Source organism: Nicotiana tabacum, chromosome 20 (genome assembly GCF_000715075.1).
Source record: "Nicotiana tabacum cultivar K326 chromosome 20, ASM71507v2, whole genome shotgun sequence".
In the NCBI taxonomy this organism is placed as follows: Eukaryota; Viridiplantae; Streptophyta; class Magnoliopsida; order Solanales; family Solanaceae; genus Nicotiana; species Nicotiana tabacum.
This window is the reverse complement of record NC_134099.1, coordinates 79,306,515-79,318,971: the sequence shown is the minus strand read 5'-3', so window position 1 is coordinate 79,318,971 and position 12,457 is coordinate 79,306,515.

Sequence of the window (12,457 nt, the reverse complement as noted above, 5' to 3'; positions counted from 1 at the left end):
GCAGATCTTCCCACATCAGGATGAAACCAAGGAGAAGTTCTCACCCAACTGGCAAGGCCCCTACATAGTTCAACGAGTACTAACAGGAGGAGCACTCATACTTGTAGAAATGGACGGAGAGATTTGGCCAAAACCTATCAACTCAGACGCAGTCAAGAGATACTATGTTTAGGATTGTTTACATTTCTTCACTTGATGTAACTGAGCTACACTTGACCTGATTCCCATTTAATAGGGGATACGTAGATAGCCCTGTGGGTTTGGTCAAATCTTAATAAAATATTCATTTTCCCCATGATCATAAATTGGGCAAGATTACAAGTTCAGCCAACTTCGTCATATATGGAATAGCCAAAAGTATTACATTTAAACTGGGGCAGAATTTTGATGAGAACCTTCAAAATTCTAAGGCAAGGAGGTCCCGATGTCTCTAAATATGTCACAGTCACCGGTTCATCTAAATTATTTGATATCACATAATACTACATTTCAAATAAATATAATTTTTGCATAGAATTTGTCAAATACGTACATTTTTTTCGAAATTTTATTTCTATAACAGCCAAACGTTACCCAGGGTAACTCAAACAGGATCTCAAGACGAGAATGAAGGAAAAGCAAGAGTCAAGAGCACGAACCAACCACACCCCCCATAAACTCACTATTTTTCTTTGAATGCAGACACAATAAGACAACAATATTCGCAAATACATGAAGTCACTACCTTCACGACGACAAGTTACATTTCATTTTCTTACTGTCACTCATCGCTTTCCTTGCATGACACCAAGCACTGTCTCTCCTTCTTTGCTTGAGACTTAGACGGTCTCCTCTCTTTGCATGAGACTAAGCGTTGTCTCCCCTCTTTGCATAAGTCTAAGCATTGCCTACCTCTTTGCATGAGATTAAGCATTGTCTCCCTTCTTTGGTGAGGCTATGCATTGCCTCCTTCTTTGAATGGGACTAAACATTGTCTCCCTTCTTGCTGAGGCTAAGCATTGCCTTTATTTGCATGAGGCTAAGCATTCTCTCCCTCTTTGCATGAGACTAAGCACTGTCTACCTTCTTTCATGAGGCTAAGTGTCGCCCCCTTCTTTGCATTAGGCTAAGCACTGCCTTTCCCTGCATGAGACTAAGCATTGTCTCCTCTCCTTGCATGAGGCTAAGCATTGCCTTCCTAATCGCATAAGGCTAAGCACTTCCTTTCCCCTACATGAGAATAAGCAATGTCTCCCCTCTTGCATGAGACTAAGCATTGTCTCTCCTATTTGCATGACACTAAACACTGTCTCCACTCTTTGCATGAGACTAATCATTGTCTCTCTTTCTTGCATGAGGCTAAGCATTGCCCCCGTAATTGCATGAGGTTAAGCATCGCCTCCGTAATTGCATAAGGCTAAACATTGCCTTTTCTTTGCATAGGACGAAATACTATATCCACTATGCTACCTAAGACCAAGCACTATCTCTTGGTTCACCTAGGGCTAAACATTGCCCTCCTCTCACACAAGAATAAGCCTTGTCTTGTCTCATCTTCTCATATGACCAAACATCAATATCTTTGCATTTTATAGGCTGAAACATTGCCATTTTGTGCAAAGGCATCATAGTCCGAAGGCATCTTCCTCATAGCCAGGAGACACCATTCCATGGCCTGAGGATCTCTCAAAATTGCACATCATTATTGAAAGATGTCATAGTCCGGAGGCACCATCCTCATGTCCCAAGGACACCATTTCAGGGCTTGCGAATCCCTTATCATACGCTTCATAGCCTAGGACATCATGGTCTAAGGACATCATCCTCACTGTCCAAAGACAACCTTCACGGTCCAAAGGGAATTTGCATCACGTTTAAATTTTCGCAATAACCCATATATATATTCGCATACTCCATGTTTTAAGTTTTGCAGGTAATACAAGAGGTAATTGTTCTACAAACAACAACAATCTTTACTCCAGTTTCCGTTAACAACGTCATCCTTCAATTGCTCCAAATGTAATCGACTACCAGTAATTGCCTACCTTTTACTCTATGACCTTTCAGATTTCTACCTTGTGACACATCTGTAACATTTCAAATTCAGATTCACGACTCTGCATAAATTCATCCGATGCTATTCTACCCAAAATAACCCTTTCCGAAACATACGACATTCCTATAACAACTCCACTTGTTTCGTTCACCGTTGGATCTAGAACTACACATGACTTGATTCCCGTAATACCAGGGATATGTAGGCAACTCAGAAACCAGGGTTCAGCCTCCATTTTTTCAAATCACATCATTCCCCACTCAATTCGGACATAACTGGTCATCATTTTCTTTACCCGACAACTCTTTCATCATTCTCGGGTAAAGAGGAGTAATTGTTGATACCTAATTTTGCCCTGATATTTTTCATATAGTTTATATACTTTCAAAATATCATTTCTGCATCATTATTTAGTTTACAAAATCTATACAAGCATTTTCTATAATTTTCCATAATTTTATAGCTTTAAAATCGATTTTCTTGCATTAAAATTACTTGAATATTTACCAATTATTCTTGTGATGATCTAATCATCTAAAATTATTATTTTTCATCCATAATACATGTTTCAAATATTTTTTACTTTGTTTTATATAATTATATTGGCATTTTAGGCTATTTGCACAATATTGCAATAACAGCATATCTTTTGTCATTTTATTCAGGGTCAAAAAAATATTTTACATTTTTTATAATCTTCTGCTATTATTTTAAAATATTAATTTTTATAAACATCATTTTTATATATTTATTTAATTATTTTTATTAAATCATTTCTTTTTTAATCTCTTATTTATAAACTGGCCCAATTTTTTAGCTATTTTTCGGACTAAACATACCCAAACCCCTGGCCCTATCCTAAAGCCAAACCCCAAGCAACCCAATAAGTCTACCAGTCCAAAACCCAACCCATCTCTCCTTAGATCTTAGCCATTGATCAAAAGCGATCAACGGCTCATAACGCCCCTCCCCCTTTCCTTATTTCCCCACAACCTAATCCTAATCCCCATTTCCTAAACTCTGTTGTCTCTGTTCTCTCTGTTACTCCTTTATCTTTCACAAACCCTAGCTGTCACACCCCAATTATCTCTAATTCTGACCTTGATATGGAATCCTATTATGATTTGCCTTCCATATATGCTCCATCTCTATGTTACTTACACGACTTTGGTGTTACTTAGTACTTACCTATTTTTGGCAAGTACCAGACCTGGAATCATGTGGAAATCGTCCTCAATCTTCAAGATATAGATGGTATTCCGTCTATATACGTTCATGGCAAGGCGATTCACCAAAATCTTTGGTCTAATCTTTGATTTCTGTCAACTACAGTTTACCTAATTTTTCCCTAATCTAACTTTTTATTGATTCTGCATGTTATTATTTCCTTATTTATGTTGATTTTACAGTGTTTACTTGGTTCGGTTGCTTGATTTCTACTACTATACAAATCCCTTTCCATTTCCCTTTGAGACAGACTTTAGTCGCCAGATTCACTAAAAAAACTACAAGCTATCACTCTATTATTCTCTCATTCTCTTGTTCTATATTTTGCTTCTTGGCTGGCTAAAAGCCAAGGCCACCGGAGTTCGATTGCTCAACCTTTCTTAGTGCGAGCACTGCCCGGGGTTCATGTGAAGCCCTTGGGAACTCTGACGAACTAAGATTCTGGGTTCTATTGCTCCTTGTTGGCATTTAAAGTACTTTGGAATTTGTTATTCCTTGTTTGTCTGTTTATCAATTGATAACTGGTAAGTTCCTTGGCTTTTGCAATTTCATTCTTCTGTGTTCATGTCTTGCACGTTCATACCTTTGAAATTTCCTGATTCAATGTGTTTCTAGGACATCTCTATGTGCAACCTTGTTGGCATTGAATTTGATTCATGACCTGAACTTCTTTAGCATTTGATTTCACCTAAAATTTCCAGTTCTGAGACATACTTATTATACATGCTTAACTTGAATAATTTGGACTCTCTTAAGCTCGTTTAGACTAGTATGTTGGTATATAAATGTTTACATTTACTACTTGGCATGGGTAAGCTTCCCTGCTTCATCTTATATCATTATAGTGACTAGCTCATACTTAGAATGTACTTAAGGCATTCATATTGGTTGTGATCTACTCCCACTCTAGTTATATCACTTTATTATATTTTTGGTCTGTTAAATCCTGTATCCCTCATTGATTATATGAAGACTTTTAAAGTACCTATCCAAACTTGTACATTTCCCTATGAAGTTTGATACTGGTTTGCTTCATTGATGTAAGTTGGCATGTCTGTTTTCTGGTATTGTGATGGATACATAACATAATCTGGACCCCTAGGTTTTAAATCCTTTAAGTTAGTGCTATACTTTGGAATCATTTGGCATTATGTACTTTGTATGTTGATCTCATAATTTTAGAAAATCTAATTCCTCTAACTCTCTCAATATGTTTTCTGCCAATGTGTTATCTCTTACTAAGTGTTGAACCTATAATGTCAATAATCAACTTGTCCTCTGAGCCTTGTTGATTCTCATAACTGGCATGTTCTTTGTTTAATCAAACTTGCTATGTCTACTTCTAAAATACAAGTGCACCTCTTCAAGCTCTATCATTAATCACTGTTCTCTCACCCTCATATGTTATCTACACTATTCTGAATCTATCACTATTGCCCGGCTGAAAGCCAAGGCCACCAAAGCTCTCTCTCCATTGGCCTCCCTAGTCTGAGCACCGGTTGAGGTCCATTTGAGACTTCTGTGAATTCTAACACACAAGGATTTGGGGTCTTTTTGTCACTCTCTTTGTTGTTGGGGCTTAAGCTATCTCTGACGCTTAGTTTTTTTCTCATTCTATCTGTCGAATCTACCAAACTGGTTTGCTTAAGTGATTTTGTGTGATTCTATAATTTGTTTGGATTATGTGTAACTGTTTAGCCTGGCATGAGTTCCTTTGTGACCTTAGGCTGTGCTAACACTCATAGAGTCACGACCCCGATTCACCCTCCATGAATCATCGTGACGGTACCTAGTCTGTACGACTAGATAAGCATAAATTGCGGAAGATAAAATAATTTGTGGAATAAAAACAATTTAAAATACAAATAGAGTGATATAACAGTGTTTAAAAGTGCCGCTCGGCATACACAATATAAATTCTCGAAACTTATACATTCTCCCAAAACCCGAAAACCTATAAATCACAAGCCACAAATATAATAAAATGCTCTAACTCCGGAATGTCTACATCAAAAGAAAAGATAGAAGGGATGCCACTACAAGATAGAATGGAAAGGGACTCCTCGGTTTGCGGACGAAGCAGATGTACCTCGAAGTCTCTGGAACCGTCGCCTCACCTCAAGAGTGATAGGATTGAGTCGTAGTTCCTGGATCTGCACATGAAAAATATGCGCAGAAAGGGCATGAGTACACCACAACGGTACTCAGTAAGGGCCAAGCCTAACCTCGGTCGGGTAGTGACGAGGAAGGTCAGAGCCCTACTGAGATAAAATAAAGATATAAGGTATGATAGTATAAGATAAGCAGTATAGTTGAAAGCTAACAATAAGGATTTAGGGATCTATTGGTATTCCGAGGATCTCTTAGTATCCTTAATATATGTGCTAGGGATCTCTCGGTATCCCGAGGATCTCTTGGTATCCTATATATCTGTGCTAGGGATCTCTCTCTATCCCGCACGTCAGCTCAAATCAAAAATATGTGCAGGGGATCTCTCGGGATGCCGTCCCGTATCCCAAAGTAAAACACACAGCAACAACACAAGAAATACTCATTTAAGCTTAATTTCGTACCAAGTAAATAGGTAATTCTAACCTAATATGCTTCACGTAATACAATTAAGGCAGGTTAAACAAGTAAGCATATAAGTCAAAGAAACATGCTTTTCTAGGCTAACAACAGGCTCAAATTGCAAGTAGTATACGACAGGAAAAAGGAACACAATTAAAATTACTTAAAGAAAACTGAATTTTCAATAATTAGCTCAAGTACGCACTAGTCACAATGTGTACAAGGCATTTCAATTATCAAATATATCAAATCCTAAGGGGAAGGTCCCCCACACAAGGTTAGGCAAGCTACTTACCTTGAACCAGCTCAAATCAATCTGAAACCACGCTCTTGCCACGAGTACTCGACTCCAAATGGCCCGAATCTATTCAATTAATTTCATAATGTAAATAACACTTCAAGTAACTGATTCTACAAAGAAATTTTAAGCTAATACGCGAAATTAGGTAAAATGACCGAAATGCCCCTCGGGCCCACATCTCGGAATCGGGTAAAATTTATATTTTTAGAATCCTCATACTCTCACGAGTTCATGCATACCAAAATTATCCAAATCTAAGGTTAAATTCCTAATCAAAAGTCGAATTTTAGGTCAAAGAACTTTCTTCTAACTTTTCCCCAATTTTCATCTCCAATCCGAAATTAAATGATGGAACTAAATATAGATTAATGGAATATAACTAGAAAGGGTTAAAGAATTGTTACCCACTGATCTCCTCTTCAGTTTTCTCCCAAAATCTCCCTCTCCCGAGCTCCAAATCGAATTTTCAGCTTTTGAAACTAAACCCTTGAAATTTCATATTTTTGCCCAGCTATTACCACATTTGCGGTCAAGGGACCGCATCTGCGGTCCCGCTTTTGCGGACCAATGGTCTCACCTGCGACCTTTCACTTAAGACCAGTTTTCGCTTCTGCGGTAGACTCTCCGCACCTGCGATCTCGCAGGTGCGATTACCTTCTCGTATCTGCGGCTCCTGCTGGGCCTCTCCAATTCCGCTTATGTGATCACAGAGTCGATTCTGCGGTGCTACACCTGCGGTCCCACACTCGCATGTGCGGTTATGACAAAAAACTAGCTGAAGTTGCAACTCCAAACTCCAAAATCCTTCCGTCAACCATCCGAAATCATCCCGAGGCCCTCGGGACCTCAACCAAAGGCACCAATAAGTCTAATACCACTATCCAAACTTGTACAATTCCTTAAAACACCTTAAACAACATCGAAACGAAGAATCAACCACGGATTCAAGCCTAAAAATTCCCAAACTCTAAAAATACGCTTTCGATCAAAAAGTCTATCAAACCTCGTCCGAATGACCTAAAACTTTGCACACACATCACATTCAACACTACAGAGATACTCCAACTTCTGGAATCCCATTCCGACTCTTGGATCAAAATCTCACTATCCAACAGGAAACTTCAAAATTCGACCTTTCGGGATTTCAAGCCTAAATTAGTTACGGACCTCCAAAACACAATCCGAACACGGCCCTAAGCCCGAAATCACCCAATAGAGCTAACAGAACCATGAGAATTCCATTTCGAGGCCGTCTTCACACTGTTCCAACTGCGGTCAACTTTCCAACACTTAAGCTCTCATTTAGGGACTAAGTGTCCCAAAACTCTCCGAAACTCAAAACAGAACATCCTGGCCAATCAAAATAGGAGAAATAAACATGGGGGAAGTAGTTAATAGGGGATTAGGGTGTTAATTCTTAAGACGATCGACCGGGTCGTCACATTCTCCCACACTTAAACATTCGTTCGTCCTCGAACGAGCATAGAGACATACCTGAAGTAGTGAAAAGATGAGGGTAACGACTATGTATATCCTCCTCGACCGGCTGACCCTTCCACTGAACCTTCACGGATGCAATGTTCTTTGAGCTCGGCTTTCTAACCTGCTTGTCCAATATTGCCACTGGCTCCTCAACATAGGATAGATCCTTGTCCAACTGGACTGAACTGAAATCCAACACGTGCGACGGATCATCGTGATACCTCTGGACCATCGAAACATGAAATACCGGATGAACTCCTGCCAAGCTGGGAGGTAAGTCAAGCTCATAAGCAACCTCCCCAACAAACCTCACTATCTCAAAAGGGCCAATAAACCTCGGACTCAACTTCCCTTTCTTCCCAAATCTCATAACGCCCTTCATAGGCGAAACCCGAAGCAGAACCCGCTCTCCAAACATATAGGAAACATCACGAACCTTCCGGTCTGCTTAATTTTTCTGTCTGGACTGGGCTGTACGGAGTCTATCCTAAATCACCTTAACCTTCTCCAAAGCATCCTGGACCAAGTCTGTGCCCAGTAACCTAGCCTCACCTGGCTCAAACAAACCCACCGGGGGTCTACATCGCCTACCATATAAAGCCTCATAAGGTGCCATCTGTATGTTGGGATGATAGCTGTTGTTGTAGACAAACTTCGCCCATGGCAAGAACTGATCCCAAGACACTCCAAACTCAATCACACACGCACAGAGCATATCCTCAAGAATCTGAATAGTGCGCTCAAACTGCCCGTCCGTCTAAAGGTGAAATTTTGTACTCAACTCCACCTGAGTACACAACTCATGCTGAACGGCCTTCCAGAACCGTGATGTGAACTAAGTACCTCTATCTCAAATGATGGAAACTGGAATACCATGCAGACAAACAATCTCCCGGATATAAATCTCCGCTAGACGCTTCGAAAAATAGGTAGTACACACGAGAATGAAATGAGCGGACTTGGTCAACCGATCCACGATCACCCAAATAGCATCGAACTTTCTCAAAGTCCGTGGGAGACCAACTACAAAGTCCATGGTAATCCCCTCCCACTTCTGCTCCGGAATCTCTATCTGCTAAAGCAACCCACCCGGTCTCTGGTGCTCGTACTTCACCTGCTGACATTTGAGGCACTGATCTACAAATCCAACTATGTCCTTCTTCATCCACCTCCACTAGTAGTGCTACCTCAAATCCTGATACATATTCACGACACCCGTATGAATAGAATACTGCAAGCTATGGGACTCCTCCAGAATCAACTCCCGAAGCCATCAACATTGGGCACACAAATCCGACCCTGCATCCTCAATACACTGTCATCGTCAATAGTCACATCTATGGCATCATCGTGTCCTTGAGGAAAAGCAAACGAGGGTCATCATACTGACGCTCCCTGATACGATCAAATAAGGAAGACCGAGAAACCACACAAGTTAAAACCTGACTAGTCTCCGAAAGATCCAATCTCACAAACTGGCTGGCTAAGGCCTAAACAAACATCGCCATACGCCTCTCCGATGCTGGTAAATAAGCCAAACTCCCCAAACTCTCCGCCCGGCGTCTCAAAGCATCGGCCACCATTTTGGCCTTGCCAGGGTGATACAAAATAGTGATATCATAGCCCTTCAGCAACTCTAACCACCTCCTCTGGAGCAAATTTAGATCCTTTTGCTTGAACAGGTGCTGCAAGTTCCGATGATCAGTATAAATCTCACAAGGCACACCATATAAATAATAGCACCAGATTTTCAGGGCGTGAACAATTGCAGGTAACTCAAGGTCGTGGACCGGATAATTCTTCTCATATAGCTTCAATTGTCTGGATGCGTAGGCAATCACTCCATCGTCCTGCATCAACACCGCTCTGAGGCCAATCCTCAAGGCATCATAATAGACCGTGTAAGACCCTGAGCCTGCAGGCAGTATCAAAATTAGGGTTGTAGTCAAAGCTGTCTTGAGCTTCTGAAAGCTCGCCTTACACTCCTTTGTCCACTGGAACAGACCTCCCTTCTGGGTCAGTCTGGTCATAGGGGCTGCAATCGATGAAAACTCCTCAACAAAACGGCGGTAGTAACCTGCCAAGCCAAGGAAACTGTAGATCTCTATCGCTGAGGATGGTCTGGGCCAACTCTGCACAGCCTCTATTTTCTTCGGATCCACCCGAATACCCTCACTCGATACCACGTGGCCTAGGAGTGCCACAGAATCCAACCAAAATTCACATTTCGAGAACTTAGCATATAACTTCTTCTCTCTCAGAATCTGAAGCACAGTCCTCAGGTGTTGCTCATGATCTCCCCAACTCCAGGAATACACCAGAATATCATCAATAAGGATAATAAAGAACGAGTCAAGGTACGATTGAAACACATTGTACATCAAATGCATAAAGGTTGCTGGGGCATTGGTCAGCCCAAATGACATAATAAGGAACTCATAATAACCATACCGAGTCCTGAAAGCAGTCTTTGGGATATCTGGCTCCCGAATCTTCAACTGATGGTAACATGAGCACAAGTCAATCTTAGAAAACATTTGTGCGCCATGAAGTTGGTCAAATAGATCATCAATACGAGGCAAAGGATAATGATTCTTCATTGTAACCTTGTTCACCTGGCGATAATCAATACACATACGCATAGAACTATCCTTTTTCTTCACAAACAATATAGGAACACCCTAAGGTGATACACTGGGCCGAATAAAGCAATTTCTAGAACTGATCCTTCAACTCCATCAACTCAGGAGGAGCCATACAGTACGGAGGAATAGAAATAGGCTGAGTTCCTGAAAACAGATCAATGCTAAAATCAATATCTCTATCAGGCGATATGCCCAGAAGTTCAGCTGGAAACAAATCGAGAAAATCTCGTACTACTGGGACAGAATCAACTGAAGTGGTATCAATACTGACATCTCTCACATAAGCAAAATATGCAGCCCACCCCTTCTCAACCATACACTGAGATTTAAGAAAATAAATAACTCTACTGGGAGTATGATCTAAAGTACCCCTCCACTCAACATGCAGTACACCTGGCATAGCCAGCGTCACGATTTTGGCGTGACAATCAAGAATAGCGTATTGGGGAGACAACTAGTCCATGCCCAAGATAATATCAAAATCTACCATGCTGAGCAACAATAAATCGGCTCTAGTCTCAAAGCCACTAAGAGCAAACAAACATGACCGATAAATGCGGTCCACAATAAGAGAATCTCCTACAGGAGTAGAAACATAAATAGGGGAACTCAAAGAATCTCAAGGTACACCCAAATGCGAAGTAGAATAAGAAGACACATAAGAGTAAGTGGAGCCTGAATCGAATAGAACCATACATCTTTGTGACAAACAAAGTATAATACCTGTGATGACAGAATCAGAGGCAATAGCCTCGGTACGGGCAGGTAGGGCATAGTATCTAGCCTGGACTCCCCTTCTAGGGTGACCTCTACCTCCCTGACCTCCACCTCTAGGTAACTGAGCAGGTGAGTTAGCAACTAGAGTTGTAACCATAGCCTGAGAACTCTGCGGGACATGCTGTGGCTGAGAAGTCTATAGAGGTGCACCCCTCCCAAGTCTAGGGTAATCCCTCACCACATGGTGTGTGCCACCGCACTCAAAACAAGCTCAGGGAGGATGTGGTGGATGTGAGTGGTTTAGTCTTGGTCAGCTGGACTGACCTCTGAAAGCACCCCGTGCAGGAGGCGCACTAGAAATCGGAGGTGCATAATAAGGCTCCTGTGGTCTAGGAGGAGCTGGATCACCACTGGTTGTTGGGAGAGATGAATGAATGGGGCGACTCATATAACCCCTACCATGATGACCTATAGCTGGGGCACGGGTACGGGAATAATGGCTCGACTCTCGAGACCTCTTGGCCTCCTTCTCCTCTCTCTCCCTAGCATGCATACCCTCAATCCTCCTAGCAATGCTCACCACCTGCTGATAAGAAATATCCATCTCCAACTCACGAGCCATGCTATACCTGATGTTAGGAATAAGGCCCTCAATAAACTAGCGAACCCTCTCGCGAATAGTACAAACCAAGGCTGGTGCATGCCTAGCCAAACTAGTGTAACTGACAACATACTCTGAGACAGTCATAGCACACTAGCACAAATGCTCAAAATCTACACGCCATGCATCCCTAAGGCTCTAAGGAACATACTCTCTCAGGAACAGATTTGTAAATTGAGTCCAAGTCAGTGAAGCAGCCTCATCCGGGTTGTCTAACTCATAGGTGCGCCACCACTCACAGGTAGCTCCTCGAAGCTGAAAAGTAGTGAAGGAAACCCCGCTTGATCCTGATATACCATGGTATGGAGAATACGGTAACACTCATCTAGAAATCCCAGAGCATCATCCGATGCTAGACCGCTAAATACATGAGGCTTGTGCTTCTTGAACCTCTCAAGCCTCAGCTGCTCATCCTTGGAAGTTGTTGCACTGTACTCGGGCTGATCTCAGACTACAGGATGTATAGGAATAATCTCAGGGACCTGCTCAACATGCACTCGCTGCTCAGGAGTGCGGGCGGCGAGAGTTTGTGCTCCTCCCCCGGCCTGAGACGTAGCTGCAACAATGGGGAGTAACCCTTCCTGAGCCAAAGTGGTGTACATGCTCATGAACTATGCCAGAGTCTCCTGAAGTGCTGGAGTAGTAGTAGAAGTAGGTGTATCAGGCGCCTAGGCTTCGGCTGGATCTGCTGGTGGTACCTCGGGGGTAGCTCGCGTAGGTGCTCTGGCTACACCACGTGCGCGTCCTTGGCCTCTACCCCAGCCCCAGCTGTAGTAGGGGGCGCGGGTGCTTGATCATCTCGGGTAGCGCGTTCCTCA